A 19,784-nucleotide genomic window follows, 5' to 3' on the forward strand; every position below is an offset into this window, starting at 1 on the left:
AAAAAAAAAAAAAAAATTTGAAACACTGTGTAAGAGGTTATTAGCGGCTAGACATCCTACAGAGGTTAGTGGAAATGTCTACAACAAATAACATTACTTGTCTCCAGCCCTTACACAACAATTTAAAAGTTAAAAGACATCTCTGGGATGACAACAGTTCAAGCTCTGGCTAGTATTGTTGAGAACAACACTATCACATCTAAGTTAGCTTCAGTGACATGTGCACCGTTTTAGTTCTCCTTCTTTATTACTGTTGCTTCAGCGGAGCGCTCATTTTCCAAACTGAAGTGAATAATGACTTGTGGAGCACCATAGCAAAACAGACTATCGGGACTGGCTATTTCCACCGAGAATGCACGAAGCCGTGAATTGAACACTCGTGGATGAATTTGCCGAAAGACAGGCCCCGGAGAATGCAACTAAAATGAGTGAGTTTTATGTTTTTACATTTTGGGCCGCCGTGCCAAGATCATTAGGGTGAATTCAGGGTGAATTGGGACACTCTTTGCCATTGAGATGACTTGGAAAAAGAATCCCCCAGCAATAAACCTGAATTCACCCTAGTTTTTTATTGACATTGGCTGAGCTTGTGTTCGACTTGGTTTGTTCCAGAGTTTTTTTTATGGTATTGTTTTTTATGGTATTTTTATACACTACAGTGAACGTCTATAAATGTCTCTTCGATGTAGTCTAGTTGCTGGAGGCAAAGTTTAGGGGGGCATGTAAAATTTATTTTGCATATGGGCCCTGGACTGACTTGTTAGGCCATTGCCATCATGTATTAATGAGGACATTATTGACTTTTTAACAATTATAATTTCTCATTTTATAATTCACATTTTATACCGTTCGAGTCACCATACCTTCATCCGAACCTGTAGTCACACCTCCACTATTTTGTGACAGTTTCTCACCTGAATATCTTGACAGTCCTAAAATAATCAGTGCATCAGTTGAAGTTAATTATTTTTTTAGACACGCTTACAAACGTATGGTTACCTGTAGTATAAATGTGGTGTCTTTGTGGCAAAATGTAAAATTTCCCTTATTGAAATGACTTGTGTGGTTCTCCTACCGTGTCTTCTTTAGTGTCTGGTGCACTCGCCAGCCCAGTGCCGACAGAGTCATCTCTCCTGACCTCTTTATCTAAACCAGTATTATCTTCAGAAAAAGATGGTAAAGCACCGCTGTCTACCGCACCTGATGCCTCTTTCTCAGCACTGGCTGTTTTGAAAGTTGCAGTTCTCTCATTTCTTTCCTTCTGTAGTTTGACCTGATGTTCTGCAGCGATCTTTGCCAAGTCAACTCCTGCCCCTCAGGCTTGGGTTGTTTTTTGGCGTCTCTGTTTGCTCTTAGAATCTAGATTGTTATTGGCTGGTTCATGACATTAGACCAATGACAAATAGGACATGACACTACAAAACAAAGCAACAAAGCAGACAAGATTATAAAATAAGATATTGTGCACAATATGCAAGTCTTTTCAGATGCATTTCTGTAATGTGGACTATTACGGTGTTGGGGAAACTAGCTCACTAAGTTGCAAGCTACATTTAATTTACAGTAGATCAGCTACATTAAAGCTAATCGTTTAAAGAAGTAGCTAACTTAATAAAGGCCTTCTGAAGCAAAGCGATGGTTTTTTGTATGAAAAATATCTATATTTAAAACTTTATAAACTAAAATACACAACGCATACTTGCGCAAAAAAACTTGCGCCAACAAAGGAGTAGCTTAAGCTTTGATGCCTCTCACGGTTTAAACAAATGGGGTTGTGATAGGGCTGCACAATTATGACAAAAATCATCATTTTTGATTTTTTGATTGCAACAAGCTCATCTTATATGGAAATCCTCAGATGTTTCTCTTTTTAAAAAATTTGACCGGTGATGTGTTTGGCTCTATTCTTTGCCAGGATATTTTTAAGTTTATCTCTTATTGTGTTCGTCTGAAAGAAGATAGTCATATATACCTAGGATGGCTTGAGGGGGTTTAAATCATGGGCTAATTTTCATTTTGGTGCAAAATATCCCTTTAAGTAGTCTTATTTCAAATATTTTACAATTGTTACACTGTATTTCTATAAACAGGACCACAGATGCTTTAGCACTCCTTTGCAGGCCCTTGGGCTTCCCCGGAGAATATGGATGATATAATTATTAAAGTATATAATGATTAAAAAAAATATGAACCATGTACAACAAAAATGATCATTGGTATAAAAACTGTAGTCTTATATTAACAGCCAGTTCAACTAACAGAACTCCAAATTTGAAACTCTGACTAAAAAAGAATGAAAAAGTAGCATATATTTTTCACAAAAAAAAGGAAAAAAAAGTATGCCATGCTTTTGAGTGATGACTTATATGTGATTCATATGAATCAACTGATTAACTAAAATGAGAATTCTTTTAGAGGTTGAATGAAAAACTTGATTCTGCATGATTTTCTGATGCTTTTATTTTATTTTTATTTTATTCTGTTGACTCTTCTACAGTGTCTGCCAGGTGCCAGCAGACTATTATATCACTGTCATTTTTCTAACATTATTTTTGTAACTTGTACCAAACCAAAAATTCTCACCTCACCTCAAAAACAACTATTTAATAGTCTTACCTTACCTTTTATTCATCAGTATTAGTCATATGACCTTGCCCAGCAAGAAAACAAGCCAAAGTTTGGGCTGTCAGTGAAAATTGAATAGATGTCTACCATAGCCCAAGAACAGACTAGTCGAATCGATTAAAATTAAAATTCAATGTAGGCCTATTATTAAATCGATCCTCTGAGTTACGGATCGATCTTTAGAAATTAATATGAAAATCGATTCAGAATTGGTGAATCGATTTTTTCCACACAGCCCTAATTGCATGATGGGTGGGAAATTGAAGGTCCCATGGCCAAACTATCTGAAAACCACTGAGCTATACCATCTTGAAAACATCTGAACTGTTGTAATGCTACACATTTTTTTTTTTTTTTAGCAATGTTGATGTTGAAACCAGTTACTCCCCAACATTGATGTCAGTCACAGTCACATCCAAAGATGTTTTGATATGTTGAGCTCATACCTACCACTATCAGCCAGGAGTTATAAGACTTGATTTCCGACCACAGATGCCTTTATCCACCTGCATGCAGTCCTTCACCACCAGCCTTTATTCTTTATTCTCTTCGCCAGTATTTCTCTCCCTGTTCTATTTGACTGTTCTTTCCAACCCACATGATTTTAGATAAAGGTTTGGAGAGGACACACTCAAAAATGTAATTTTCCCTCTCCATGGCTTTCACATCCTTTAACTTGACAAGAAATTCCACCTTTGGAACTACGAGAATGTAGACCGGGTAAACCCGACCTGGTCTGCCGGCGATTTGATTTCACCCGGCAACTCTGGAAACCTGTACATTAATTTCTGATGCTTCTGTTACACTTTTGCGGGAACCAATCGCAGACTGGCTTATCCACCTGGCTGGCACGCTATGGGTGGGTTTAACACGATGACAGATAGAGAAGTGATGGGTCGTTGCCTGTTGATCACGCTTCTTGTGGTCTGATTGGTGAAGGACTATCCAATTGCATCTAGAGTAATTCGAATTATGCTCGTTGATCACTCCTCTTGTGCAGTAGAAAATAGAGCAGACTCCACAGACCAGTGTTCAATCTGAAATTGAGCTTGGTCTGGTCATAGACCAATGAGTTGAATGAGTTGAGAGTCAGAGAATGAGTTGAAACAATATGTTAAATTGTTCTCTGATATAGGGTATGTGGCTTATTTAAGGGCAAGACACAGTTATAGTTACAAGATACTGTCCAGATTAGGGAATACTCTTACCGATACTGCTTATCGGTCCGGTACTTTAACGGTATTCTTATCGGTACTTTTTGAGATTTTATATATATATATATATATATATATATATATATATATATATATATATATATATATATATATATATACACACACACACACAATTAACAAAAATACACATTATATAGACCTATACAGTGCTTTCATTTCAGGAAGAATTCTAGTAAAATAACATAGTTTAGGCCATCCTTAAAAATATTTTGGTTTGCAGTAACAGTAAAAAAAAATTAAAAAAGGGTCGGTAGGTAGGTAAATTTTTTTTTTTTCAAATTTTAATGTAAAAAAAAAAAGTACATTTTTGGTGATGGTGATTACGTAGGTATGAATTTAAACTGACTGGGTCTTCAAGCCGTGCCTTCGGGCGCATAGGCTAATTGCAGGCTATATAGACCACAAACAAATTTAAATATTTGTCAAAAACATGTTTATTGCATAAATTTCAGGTGCATTCATTAAGAAAAGGTTCCTACCACCGCTAGCTGTCATTGACTCATAGCTGTCAACCCTCCCTTTTTTTCCTGGGTTTCTCAGGTATTTTAGCTCTTTTCACGCTATCTTCCCATTTTAGTATTTTCCAGTGATATGATATGTATATGTATTCGTATTTTTACGCTCGATTGTGTTGACTCAGAACACGCAACTCTCTGTGTCTCTGAAGTGGCTTGCACTTGTTGCTAAACCAACACATCTGTTGATATAGACTAGTGTATTTGAATATTAAATTTTTTTTTTTTTATGAATTAAATTAAGTAGCTATAACCTACTCTTTACTGGTAAATATTACAGTAAACAAACATCACAGACAATGGCAGACCATTTTTTTCAGACGTTAAATTTTTTGTAATATGTATCGTCTCTCAGTTTTTTTTAAAGAGACACTGCCCCTCTTTCCTCCTTCTTGGCAGCCTACATTTAGAATAATAGATTTGATTAACATTAATGATGAAAAAGGTTAAAAAATCGTTATTGTTTGGATTGTTTTTCCTGCTGTCGAGCCACAGCCATTCACTAAATCAGTGTTTACCAACCTTTTTTCAGTCATGGCACCCTTTGAAAATTTTCTAATTTTGTGACACCCCCATACATATGTTACACTAGGGGTGTAATTGCTCACGGCTCGGTTTGTATCACGGTTTTAGGTTCACGGTTTCAGTACGGTTTGGTATTTGGTGGTGGTGGCCGAGGAGATTCCCCCCTTCTATATGTAAAGTGCTTCGGGTGTCTAGAAAAGCGCTATAACAATTTAATTAATTATTGTTATTTGCCATGCTCAGGGAAAGAAAGAACTACTGTCAAATAAAAATAAAGAAAATAAGAACAAAAAACTTAAATACAAGCAGCAGCACAAATAAATACTATTGAGCAAAGATACTAATAAAATAAACAATGCTTTTCAGATTTTTTCAGGTAGGTCTAACATTAGTTTTTAGGTAGAGCAATTGAATTAATAAATCAAATGTAAAATAACTGCACATGCAACTGTTTAAATTAAAGATCAATCCTTTTTAAAATTACAAAAGCTATTCAATCAAGAGCAGTGAGTGATGTCCTTATCTTTTGTTTGACAGACAGCAGTAAAGGCTACTGCCCCTTTAAGACCTTATACAGGGATATGCTCGTCTTTCTCGACTGTATACAGTTCACTTAAGGCATCAGACTATGTCTGCTTGGATACTCATCAAGATCGACATGTTGATATACTTTTTGTGTGAGTTTGTCCGTTCAAGCGCAAGACTTAAAATAACTCAATATTTGCGCGCTGATAGACGTGCGCGCGCTTTTGGACGAGCGCACAGAGACAGCTTCTCACACTGCAGTTCTCATTCGCGTCTTCTGGCGAATATACTGCATGGGTGATACTGCATGGGTATAATATACCCATGGGTGATGATGGCGAAAATGACTGGTCATACGGCAGCACTCGCATGCATTGAACACAGTTTACAAAGATAGATCGTTTTGCCCACGTTTTTCTTTTATTATCGCTGTTGTAGTGTAGCCTATCACTGAGGAGCCAGCACGTGTATCCATCGACAGAGCCTTACATAAAGCATTATTTTTCAAGTTACAACCAGTGCCGCCGCTCCCACCACGCGCTGCGCGTAGTCGAGCAAAACCATAGACCACACGCTACCCATAGCAACGCGTTATGACAACGATATTTCAGACTGACAGAGACAAGATAAATATGGTTTTTCCGCCATTTGTTACTGTTTTGTACACGTTGTTATATTAATTATAATTCAAATTCTGTTTTATTGGCCACAATATAGTAATGATTAATGTTGAGAGGGGCACTTTTGATTAATTTTCAAAAAGGGCACGGGCTCAAACCCCCAAAGCCCTCCCCTCTGCAGTGCACTTGCCTGGTGTGTGTAACGTGTCCATGCCATGGTACTGACTCCTGTCACACAATGCGGCGAAATCTCCAACAGGGCTTTAATAGTCTAACGTTACAGTGAATGAGAGTATGAGCCGAAACAAATGCACGTGCAGGCCATAGTGTTTATATATTTATAATACTTACTAAAATATATTTCATATTATTTTATTACTTTTGTATTAGTTGTTTGAAGAGTAAAAAAAGAAATTGGTCGGTCTTAATGCAAATTTACAACCGGCAAGTCGGTCGGACTAAAAGGAAAAAAATAAAATAATTTGAGTCGGCCCTAAACTGACAGGGTCGGTCGGGTTACGGCAAACAAGAATATTTTTAAGGATGGCCTTATCATAAATAGCCAAAATAATGCGTATTAAAGCTCAAGGTAATAATTCAAGAGCTGTGATTGATTTTCTCTTTGCATTGGGTTGTTTAATTCGCAGTAATTCATCAGCATGTTTATTTACACCACTGCCTCTTTAAGACAGATGTGCAGCTCTATAGGCGACTGATAGGCAGATGCACTACACTTTCTCCTGACTATATCCATAATAACAACGTCTATTCTAGACACAAACTAAAACTGTTAAACTGTTGTGTTTAAGAGACTCTCCAAGCCGGTCATTTTGACATAGATGTTTGTGTACATTTGATCCTTTAGACGCGAGTGTGAAACCGAAAGTGTAATTTGCTCGTCTCGTTGCGGCTGTTTCGGAGCGCGCGCGCCGACTTGGGAACAGCCTCTTGCGCACATTTTTGTGCTTTTAATCGCTCTTTTTATTATTAAAACGCATCCCACAATTTACCAACAGTAGCTAGACTATATTTTACAACAATCTCTGATCGTGCTGATTCTGTCATTGCATTTTTATGGAGAAATGACAGCGTAGGCTACTGCTGCAAAGGGAACTACATAAGTTGCGCTAGACATAAATATTATTATTTTAATCTTTGGAAGACAAAATCTAAAATAAAATCAGACTATCACAGATCTAAAGTGTAACCAGGCTATGTTTGACTGTTTAGTTCTGTCCTCTGTCGTTTTGCGCGTGGTCGGTCTCTCTCTCTCTCTCTCTCTCTCTCTCTCTCTCTCTCTCTCTTTCTCTCTCGTCACGTGTATTTTCTAAAGTACCGACAGAAGAACCGATAACGTCCGAGCTTATCGATACAACGGTCTTTCAAAATTCACCCCCGGGGCCCGTTTAATACCGGTTTTCGGTACCCATCCCTAGTCCAGATACAGTTTTACAGGCCCATTTACAACCCTATAAATTGTTCCTAGGATGTAATGCTCTGTTTTTGCCTTATTTGGAAGGGTCATGAATATTAATGTTGAGCTCTGCTCTGATTGGCTTATTTCGAAGCGGCTCGTGAGTCCTGACCGTACACAGACCGACTGAATGACACTTTAAGCAGAACTTCTCAAATGGAGATTGATGAAATGCAGCTTACTTCTTGTTTATTGGTGTTTTCAGATCATCCGCACGCGAGAAAACCGCACGATCACAAGCTCTGCCAAATTTCAGTCATTTAAATCCCCCAAACAGAGCTTTTCTGTGAAAAGAACACATCTGGTGTTTTACCGAAACATGTCCAATCTGGCAACCATATGCACGCGAGCCCTCTCTCCCGCACGTGCGGATGATCTCAAAACACCAATAACAATTAAGCTGCATTTCAGCAATCTCCATTTAAGATGTTCTGCTTAAAGGGTCATTCAGCCTACATTTTAGACTTGTCTTTTTTTGTCAACGATATTGCATGTTTATATAACGTTAGTCACAATGTAGGCTAGGCAGTGACCGTGATGTACTCTGAAATACAAGCATGCAAAAACATCATAATAATTTGTTACATTTATATAGCGCTTTTCTAGGCACTTTTCTAAGCGCTTTACATGGAAGGGGGAATCTTCTCAACCACCACCAATCATAGGCCTACTTCAGTTCTCAAAAATATAAATATATAACTTATATTAAAATGAATAGCCTTGTCAAATGACTGTCGTTTTAACTTATGGTGGAAAAGGTGCAGCGTTTGGTAGAAGGATCGAGTGAATGATCTGTAAGCAACGATTGTATTTTGTAACGATTGCATATACGGTTGTATTTTGTAATACAAAATAATATTACCCTTTGTCATTAGACACACTATTTAGTTTTGTATGGTACTTGGAGTTTCCTATTGTTACTGTACTAGCATCTTGTGTTATCTAGACAATGTAGTCTCTCTAAGAAACTTTCAATTTAATCAGAAATGGTTTAAACAGCTAGTCAATAAGTGGATTAATGACTACTTACAGCTTGCAGGAATACAGTTGCCCCTTCAGTTTAAGACACTGAGGGAAGCTTGCTTGAAATGGGCCAAACAAGCGAACAATTTGTTGTGGTATCCGATTATAAATAAACCTCAACCATGACTGTTGACATATGAAAAGTCCTCACGTGCCCTGCACAGCCTAAACATGACATGTGTCATGAGAGCTGCCATTTTTGCTATCTTCGAGTGTCTTGTTTACCATTAGATGATTCGGCTCCGTCAGTTCCGCCAGACAATGAACATGTTTGGACAGATGCAAATGTTGGGGGCGTGCACATAAATGATCCCCAATGCTTGCGTCACGGTTGGCCTTATGTTGAGAAGCACATATTTTTCCGTGGTGTTTTTGATTCACGAGATTTACATAAGAGGAGGCAATGGTGTTTGAGACTCACAGAATGTGATGTCCATATACTGAACTCTTATTATTTCACTATGGCAAGGTTAATTCAATTTTTCGTTCTAGGGCACCTTTAATTATTCTGCAAATAAACTAGGAAAGGTTGAATTTAACTCGCTTGTAAATTCAGTGGAGAACACATTGATGTCCTTTATGTCCATGTGACGAAACAACCCTAATCGTCACTGCCGGGGAAGCAACACTGGCACACACAAGCACACGCATGCATGCACGCACACGCACACGCACACACACACACACACACACACACACACACACACACACACACACACACACACACACACACACACACACACACACACACACACAAATACATATTTACACTCCAGTTTCAGTTCCCCTGCTGTTTCTGCTGTCAGAGAAGTGGGTGCAGATGTATTTCTTTCCTACTTGATTCAGGTTGTGTTTAATTTCTATATCAAAATCTTGAGAACCATGCTGAGGGACAAACCAAAAGCTCACAGAGATGCAACGAAACCTTGAGGAGATATACGCTCAGATGTGTTATAATAATCAGTCAATTTACCTTGTAGATGAAAATCCTACTACTGGGGTTTAGAAGGTTAAGATCAAGTTCAAAAGAAGCAGTTCCATCAGGATTCACATCAATGAGGTTGGAAATGCTTTTGATGAACTGTGAGTAGCAATATCATTACAATATAGTGTTGCATAAAAATGTATCTCCCAAAAAAAAGAGAGAAAAAAAAGCACACTGCTTGCTCTTGTTCTCTCTCCCTTTTCATCTCATTGAGTTTCTTCAACATCCAGCGGAAGTCAGTCACCCTATATTCTGCACAGATGCGCTCATAATCTTTCTTATCAGAGCTCAGCAAAATCTCCCAGAACTTTGGGTCAATTTCACCATCTTTCCTTATTTCGGTTTTTGGACGAACCTTACTGCAGGGTTAAAAGGCATTTCACAGTTGATTAAAGGAAAGTTATAGCTATGGCTATATAGGAGGATATGGGATATATTTTAGGAAAGGATTGAGAAGGATATCAAACTTTTAAACCTAATTTCTTACAATATTTTTTTTCAACCACTGAACTTTATTAAAGCTTTGGGGGACCATGTCTTCCTACCTCTCCAAAGCAGTTCACATGTTAGAATGAAAACAAAGATACAGTATTGTTAATGCTTTAGTCACAGATCACTTAAAATAACTTTCTCTATATAAAACAGCATAAGATTTACAAGACCTTTTCCTATTCAAGACAGCCTTGATGTGTTTTTGATTAGTTGCACCTGAAAATGCAATTAATAAAAAAATAAAAAAATCTGATCTTTTCGTTTCTAACATAAGGTATCACATATAATTATTACTCACCCTCCTGATTTGCTTTGTTTTTCTTGAAACTCACTCAAAATTAAATTACATGCACAAATTACAAATGTTTGGGATGATTTATTGCTGTGTTGAGAATGGAAAGTTCCTAATTTTAATACCTTCAATGACGTTGAGGATAACAGTGACCATAACCTTTCCAAATTCGTTAATAGCAAAACATTTATGGATGTATGCTTGGTCTGGAGAAACATCTAGAAAAAGTACATGGAGTAGAGTCAAACTAGGAGTGCACATTCTAGAATATACTTTAACCTTGTGAGATGAAACGGAGAGCTCTGCTCACCTAAAATGGATCAAATGAAAATTAGCCCATCATTTACTCACCCTCATGTAAGGCTGCACGATAATGATTAAACTGATAATCACAATTATTTTGCTCAAAATAATAATCATGATTATTCTATCAAAAAGTGTAATGTAGTTAAGGAACATTTTGCATGTTCTTTAACAGCCTACACTACACCCAAAAGGCCTGTAGGTGGCACACCGTTTTGGTGAACACTTTGTAATCTGTATTCACATTAGATTTTTAAAGCAACACAATTAGTTTGCAAATGAGACAAACCACAGACTCAGATTGACTTGCAAATTCGTGAAGCAAAAAATTATGCTCTTTGAGATTTTATATAAAATAAATCTTCCTGGCCCTGTGTGTGTGTGTGTGTGTGTGTGTGTGTGTGTGTGTGTGTGTGTGTGTGTGTGTGTGTGTGTGTGTGTGTGTGTGTGTGTGGGTGTGTGGGTGTGTGTGGGTGGGGGGGGGGCATGTTTTTGGGACATGTGGGACACATGAGGACACAAATGTGTATAATGACATATGTATGACATAGGTATTACAAGGAGAGTGTGAAATATGAGGACATTGGCCATGTCCCCACTTTTCAAAATATGTCACAAAAACAAATGAGAGAGAGAGAGAGAGAGAGAGAGAGAGAGAGAGAGAGAGAGAGAGAGAGAGAGAGAGAGAGAGAGAGAGAGAGAGAGAGAGAGAGAGAGAGAGAGAGAGAGAGAGAGAGAGAGAGAGAGAGAGAGAGAGAGAGAGAGAGAGAGAGAGAGAGAGAGAGAGAGAGAGAGAGAGAGAGCTTTACCTTGCCTTGTTGCGGTCTGGTCAGATACTTTCGGTTTCTACCACATTTTGATTGTGATATTTCCTCTGGAATAGGATAATGCAGTTTTGTATGTAAACAGAAATAGCAAAGCTAAACGGTTTATTTACAGACAGAATTACAATCTATTTGGCTTTTAGGCTCTACATTTTATTAGTTGTTTTGGTTGTGTGAATAATCTATAATGGATGGATGATGGTAACTTAGATGGCAAATGAGAGAGGTTTTTTTTATTATTATTTTTTATTTTTATTATTAAACGTAAATTCTGGTGTTAAAAGCTTTTTCTTTTCTTGCATGATTGTAAATATATTCCATTATAATAACCTAGGGGTGATCCCCAGAGCTGGTACTGCTAAATATAGGATAATTTATCAAATTAGAGCAGTGAAAGGTTTGCACTTTCTGTTTATTTACCAAGAAAATATGATGACAGATGATAAATTGTTTTTAAATTAGCATTGCCAAATAACCACTATATTCATACTGACCATTGATGGATATGGATCTGTCTGGTGACAAGAAAAAAAATTGGTCTGTACACTGAAAGCATGACCTGTAATTTTTGAAACTGTGCCACTGTCACACCAGAAATTGCTTTGCGGGATAATAGCGAGGCTTCGCTGAAGAAATTGTTTTGTCAGAGTCGACATAACGTTTGATAGAAGGTTTTTTTTTTTTTTTTTGGAAGCCATCAGTTCATCGAATAAGACCATTTGTGGTCACAGGAAATATCATGTTGCACTCAGGCCTCAAGAAAGATTTTTCTTGAAACTGCAATATCATTTGATTTAATTTGAACACACACACACACACACACACACACACACACACACACACACACGGTAATATTTTAAATACTTATTTTTATTGATAATACATTTAGTTTAGTTGTGATCCTTGGTTGTTCTGACCAGAAATGCTTGTGAAAGCTATTAATGCAAAGTGCTCTCTGAACATTAACTGATTTTATGCCTTTCAAACGTGTCCATGTTCATCAAGCAGGTAAACACTGCGCTAATCTTAATATCATAACCTCAAAACACGCCCTCTGTGACTCTGCTAAGTGCTAATCAAACCTTCTCAGTCCGTAAATCATTCACCTTGCATTTCTAGAGCCTCTTAAGATCACTTGATCACTAAGGCCCCAGCATCACTTGGAAGAATTACAGCTGATGACAATGTTTTCCTGGCACCTTCAATGTAGTTAAAACCCCTGCTGTGCGGATGATTCATTGAAATATCATTCGTCTTTTGAACAGGTTCCAAATGCTGTCCGACGGGGGCCGATCTTTCGAAGACTCAAGTGCGGTCATGAGTTTGGTCAGACAGTGTATGGTATGTTCATTTAAAGAGAATGTAAACTATGCCTGTTGGTGTCAGGCCTTTTTTTTAACAAGGGTTTGAGCCAAGTGACACAAAGTGACTTTGAGTTAAAGAGCAGCCTTGTCCGTTTCCAATCATTTGGGTTGTTGTATATGACGGGAGAAGTCAGCAGGTGTCACTCATATTTTGGCCTCAAGCATTAAATGGAGATCAACACATATCATTGCGGTATGCAATGCTGACATGTTTTGAGTGATCTCCAGACTCGCTGAGTTTAGGAGACGTTGCCAGTAGAATACTTTTTTATCGTCTGGAATGCAGGTGACAATTTGATGAAAAACCGACCATTTTTGGGGTTACAGGTGATGGAAATGTGTTTTGCCATAGAAAGGTATTAATATATTTGACTAAGATATCTCTGTTTTCTACACTCTTAAAAAAACCCAGAATGTTTTGTATGCAGGATGTCAGTTACATTGGTCTGCAGATTTTCATTTATTTATTTTTTTTGTCAATAATTGTATACATCGAACAGGCACTCTAAAACATTGTGTGCCTTTGACCTATCAGTGATATCTAATAAAGATATATTAGGATTTTGATTTATGCATCTCAAGTAATCTAACATGGCATGTGTGTGATATTATGGGGTTCCCCAGGCTGGCCTTTTTAGGCATGTAGTAGGTTACAGTCACTTGATAGGTCACATGTCACATATAAACAAGATCATACCGTCGTAAATGTCATGATGTTCTCATGAATGACTAAGCGCCTTTTACATTTCCTCAACTGTACAGAAAATGATTTAGAGAAGACATTTGAAAAAATATCTATCTATCTATCTATCTATCTATCTATCTATCTATCTATCTATCTATCTATCTATCTATCTATCTATCTATCTATCTATCTATCTATCTATCTATCTATCTATCTATCTATCTATCTATCTATCTATCTATCTATCTATCTATCTATCTATCTATCTATCTATCTATCTATCTATCTAATAATAAAAATAAAGCTTCTCTTGTAGCAAGTAGATCTTGTTAATAAAGTGCTAATCTTTGGTTTGTGAAACATACATGGTCAGACAAATCCACTGGGAGCTGCTCTTTTCTTGGCTCAGGAAGTGTGGCTGAAAATGAGCCTGCGGTACACTGACAGATCACCATTGAGATCAGATGCCTGATGCAAAGTGGGGTTAGTTTTTATGGGCCACGTGGACCGCCAAGCATGCTAATGTTAAACCCGGACACCTGCCACATGTGTTCTTGGCTTTGGCAGGACCCTTAAATCATTTAAAGCAAATCTCACTGTATAGAGATTAAGCACCAAAGCTACTAGAACACGACAATGGCTCTGTTCCAAAACGGGTGCTGCCTACGTAGGCTGTTTCAAAAGAATCACTATGCTGTCTAAGATACTTTTTGTTTAGCAAAATTCTAAGGCAGCATCGCACAGACAACCCCTAGAGCATTGCAGTGAGCTCAGTGATTTTTTTTATTTATTTATTGAAGATGGCTGGCAAAGCAAGTTAATTTAATAACAAAGAGTATAAAAAGTGGTTTGATAATTAATTATGTATTATTTATATATATATATATATATATATATATATATATATATATATATATATATATATATATATATATATATATATATATATATATATATATAATATACTCAGTATAATATTGAACCATTCGGTATGGCAATCACGGTTCAAAACGCGCTGGTGAATTGCGTTTTTTCTTCTTTCGGTTTTGCGTTTAATTAATTATTTACATTTCTCTCCATTTGTAATATTTCTCTCAGTTTATTTCGGCTCTTTTTGAGTGTGCCTGTGAGTCTACGCGCTGATATGAGTAAATGTCCAATCATATGCACTAAAGTTAGGGGGTGTTTATCTGCGTTTTAAAGCTTTGCCTGTTAAACATTTCATTCGTGTGCTTATGCACTGTTTTGCATTGAGCGTGCACACTAAACGTCTGTCAAACACATGTCTGTCACACATTACTGGACAGTCTTACTGCGCTAATACTGTCACACACACAAGGTAACATATAAACACAGTCGGTTATGTCTAAAGTGAAAGTAAAATCGCGTGAGATGTGATCAGGTCTTCAATTGAAAGCAGTGCATCCTAGTCTTTAAAGGGACAGTTTAAGTCCTTTTTTCAAGGTTTCAGGTTTTCAAGTCTTTTAAGTAAAATAAAGAAAGAGTATTGCAATAAAAATATTTTCTCCATAACATTTTTCTGTTCCTGTCGCCTAAGAATATAATAGCAAAAAAAAACGAACCGAATCGAAAACCGTGGTTTTAAAACCAAGGTATGTATTGAACCATCGACTAACTATTGTTATATATACTACAGTGTTTTATTCAACAGTATGGTGTTCTGTTGTGAGAGAGTCTCCTATGCAAAAGCCTTAAACTTAAAATGTAGAGCCTTCCAAATGGTCATTTTTGAGGTTCTGTTTCAGTTAGGATGTTGCCTAAAGAGATCAGAAGATGGCTCAATGGTTTGGGAACAGAGCCATCATGTCTCAGCTGACTATGCCGTCTCATTTTTGAAGGCTGCATTACGTCATTGAGGCTGCTTTATTTCAGTAAACTGACCACTACATTCCAAAGTCTTAAAAGATTACAATAATTTATGCTTCACTAGGAATAATGGTCAATTTTATAATAGTTACAGTTCTGAAAGAAGATCCTTTAAGATGTGTGCGGCCAACAAATGTAACCTCAGCCTTCGAAGTGGGACACAACTTGTGTGTGGCTCAAATAGGACTCAGACTTTTAAATGCTTTGGAGGAGGGGACAAATATCTAACGCCTTTGAACTAAATAAATTGTCAGTTTGGATCCTCTTAGCAAGGATCTAATGGTGTAGTGTAAACAGCTCCTAAAATGCCAACTTGAAACTGAATTGAGGTATATACTTTATGATTAACCATGCTGAATTAACACATTAAATTGGCCGCTCTAATAACAGCCTATTGTTTTTTTTTATTTTATTTAAATGCATTGACCTTGGTGTTTTACAGACTTAAGACATTAAACTATAGCTATCTGAGGAGTTTGTATTTAAGGTTACAACAATCCTGGCAATCCAAAATCGATGAGAACGAGTGTGTGGAGGAAAACGTTTTAGAGCTTAGTAAAAGGTTAAATACACATACAGGTATTTCTCAGGAGGAAACGCATCTATGTTTTGTCTGAACAATATAGCGCGAGTCATCTCTGAGCTATAGCAAATCAAACATTACTGCCAAACAAATATTTGACACAAACAGCTGATAAGAAGATGAATCTACTAATGTGCAAATCCACTTCATATACAAAGAGATGATACATTTTACTCCATGTTTAGATTTAAGGGTTTGTTTACTTGTATCCTGTTGACTAACAATGCAAATCCAAAACTTCAACTGTAAATTGGCAGTAAAAGCTAATTTGTTTCTTGAGTCTGAAGACAATTATTTTTTCACAATGACTTAAGCAATGTCCATGGCAGTAGTAGGTTGGTAATGAACTTACCAACAGCCAAATTAACTCCTCTCTCTAAGCTTTGCTTAACAGTCTGATAGTCCGGCACAGTGTCTCATAAAGCTAATAAAATCCTTAAAGGAATTTAATATCCCTCTATCACAATCTTAACTACCCAGTAACAGCCAGGAAGGGCCCTCGCGCTTGGTGAGATGCTTCCCCCTGCAGGGAAGGGAGGAAATTATACAGGAGTTTGGCAGCAATGATATTCTTGTGGGAGTCGTGTAGAAGATGTATTCATATTTACCTAAGCGACAGAAAATTTAAATATTTCATCCCTACATTACTAAAAGGGGATGACAAATAACCTCGAACCATAAATAATCCTCCCAGACAATAAAACCATTTGAGCACTATTTCAGCATATTAAATAATTAAGGATCATGAGATCATCCATCCACCCAGAATTTTTTTGAGCACCAATTCAGCATATTAGAATAATTAAGGATCATGAGATCCATCCATCCATCCAGAATTTTTTTAAACGGCAATTCAGCATATTAGAATAATTAAGGATCATGAGAGCCATCCAAATCCAAATTGTCCATCCTTATTTTTACAGACATGAGTGTAGAGTGTAGAGTGTAGTTTTTAGAGTGTAGTGTTACTGTTGTTTGTACCGTTATAATAGGTGTTTCAATGGTTATATCACTTGTCTGCTACAACATGGACTATTTATCACCTAAATTGAACCTATTTTGCTCATTTGCTACATAAAACAATGACTCAGCAATGAGTCAACAGTGATTTTAAAATAAACAACAAACAGTTTCCCAGACATGGCAGATCACTAGAGATGTTTTTCTTCAAACAAGCTTCCAATCACAGACGGCTCGATTTAACAAGTTGGTGGTTTCATAACAGCAGGGTAAGCCGATGTTTCGTGCCCCTCAAGGTCATTGGCAACAGAGTCTTGCTTTAAGTTTGTTTTTAACTGCCACTTTGGAGTCTCTCAGTGCCGGCAATTATAATGGCTGTCATCCAAAAGGTTCATTTTATAATTTCATGGGACGAGTGAGGTGCTATAAGTTCTTCTTTAAGTACCTGCAATAAATCAGATTTGCTGATGTCCAAGTTTCAGCAGAGTAGATTATGGTTTACATTTGGATGTAGCATATCAATCACTGAGGAAAATCCAATATATTAATTTCGTTAAGCTGTCCGTAAGATGCCAAGCACCAGGTTCACACAAGGACACGTGGGATTGGCTGGAAACTGAATTTATTTGATTCTAACCACAGGCTAGAGGCAATGAGAAGTAATGACAAGTGTTTTTAAGGTTCCCAGCAAGAGCACCAATACATTCTGACCGCTGTCAGGCATGGATGAACATCGCTTTTGATAAAGGACACCTTGGGGGGGTAAAACAGAGTCCTCAGTAGGATCATAAGAGATTTTTGCACATCTATATGTGGTGCGACACACAGCACAAGGGATGAGAATACAGAAACGATCTGGGAAATGGAAGCGTTACGTATAAAGAATATACAAGGAAGGCTTTTGTCAAATCTTTTGACTTTTTTTTGTGCTGTATACTTAAAGCAAGAAGGAAACGGTCTGCAAACCTGAATAAATGCAGAAATAAGTGGACAGGGTAGGCTGATTTACAAGTCTTGTGCCAATATGAGTTGACTTAAAATGTCAAGCTTGTTTGCATAATATAAAATTTCCTAAATCCTCATAGAAAAATAACAGATTTCTGTGGGACAGTAAAACAAGTTGGTGAGATGCACGTCCATTGAGGATATATTATGTTTTTATAAATATTAATGTCCAACTCCTCATACATTTATATTTACAGCTTAAAAAGTAGTGCTATCTCCTTGAAACTATTTTATAAACTCTGACTGGTTTATTAATAAATGATATTATGGCAGCTGTGTGAACACTGCTGTGTGAACAAGACAGTGTGACACCTATTATGTAAATTACAGCTGACCTCTCATATGATGAGTGGTTTAAATTAGTCGTTTCTTAAATAAAGAGCCAAGCTATGAAGCTATGTTGTTGTGTATTAAGTAATATGCTTTGGGTAATTACTCATGTGTGCCTCGTCCTGGATAAACTACAAACCAACAAAATGGAGCTGAAGTTAAACAGCATTAACACACTTACAAATTTAGTTCTTTGTGTTAACTCTGAAACCAGCTGAGATTCATAAACTGAGAATCCTATCATATTTGAACCCTTGACCATGGCAGTTAACCCTATAGGTTTTCTCAAAAAGTGCCCATTTAATATCATATTACCTCACCACAGCAAAGCTCAGAATGTCTGTCATTGCTAAATATTGTCCAGCATACATACGTTGTTTATTATTATTATTATTTTTTGACAGAATCTGGCTTTGGTATTAATTATAGATTTGTATTATACATCTCTGAAATGGTTAACTCTAATTAGACTCAAAAAAGTGTGTATATAATCTATACTGTGTTTTTACAATAGAAATATTCAAAATGTCATTTTATATATAAAAACGATATGCATATTTTTGACACTAACCTGTATAATTGTCCCTACATGACTGATTTATATCACTGTGCAGTCTCTTCCTTCTCACTTTAATAATTTCCTTCTCACAGTAATAATTTAAACTCAAGTCAATATTTAATGCCCATTTATTTATGCATTTAGTAAGTACCCTCATAAATACTGAAAATGTACAGTCAGTCAATCGTTAAGCTACAAAAAACCCCACACAAACCCATGCACATTTTCCCTCACATGTTTTATAATACAAATAATTTTAGGAAATGTTCATACTCTTTCATTCTTCAATGGAGAATTACACTTTTTTTGACAAAACGTTTAAATATTAAGTTAGAATGAATTTGTAAAATGTGTGCGCTTTCAATGTTTCACTTTGTAAGTGCTGCACTCAGCACGGCCTAAAGAGTTTTCTGCTGCTACTTTGTATCCTCTGTTGTCTTTGGCACCGACTCTCAAGATGTTTGGGTTTGAATTGAAATGTAGTAGTTGGTGTTAGTGTTGTGGCTGACGTTGTTGTGGTACCAGGTGACGTGGGGTGTGGGGTCACCTCTCACCACACAGCTCAACAAGGCTCAACTTGTGATATGATCCAGTGTGATTTGGAAATCACAAGAATGTGATTTCACCAAGTAAAACATTTTGGAACCACATTCCAATTCAACCAATTAGATTTGAGGGTCACATTTAGAGTTTATGTCCAGTGTAAGCTGGAAAGCCAACAAGGTTTAGGTGATTCTACAGGGTTTTTCACATATCATTTCCCTTTGATTTTAGGGATAAGTTATGGTTAGGTTTATAAGTAAGTTTAGGGTTAGGAACATGTTTTGGGACAGGAATGTTGTTCCAGGATCAACAAAGTATGTTGATCCAGAAGCATGGCTCACTTGGCAAAATCTGTTTTGCTTTTGTCAGTTCTCTGGCCCATTGTATACAGTTCTCTGTTGTGTGTCTTATCCAGGGTTCCTCAAACTTG

The 19,784-nt window shown here is 36.9% G+C and overlaps 1 long non-coding RNA gene and 1 pseudogene across 2 annotated transcripts in view; one reads left to right on the forward strand and one right to left on the reverse strand.

Annotated features, from left to right (window-relative positions):
* The window catches only part of LOC137094534 (uncharacterized), a 22,764-nt gene continuing 2,980 nt past the window's right edge, over positions 1-19,784 (forward strand). The window contains exons 1-2 of one of the 2 annotated variants that reach the window (XR_010908674.1): positions 1-64; positions 263-428. This is a non-coding gene — a long non-coding RNA (uncharacterized lncRNA). Of the gene's footprint in view, positions 429-19,784 lie in introns of both variants that reach the window. The other variant, XR_010908673.1, reaches the window with a different exon arrangement.
* LOC137093751 (immunoglobulin-like and fibronectin type III domain-containing protein 1) lies at positions 1,046-18,599 on the reverse strand (annotated as a pseudogene).

This window comes from Pseudorasbora parva, chromosome 12 (assembly GCF_024679245.1).
Source record: "Pseudorasbora parva isolate DD20220531a chromosome 12, ASM2467924v1, whole genome shotgun sequence".
Taxonomy (NCBI): Eukaryota; Metazoa; Chordata; class Actinopteri; order Cypriniformes; family Gobionidae; genus Pseudorasbora; species Pseudorasbora parva.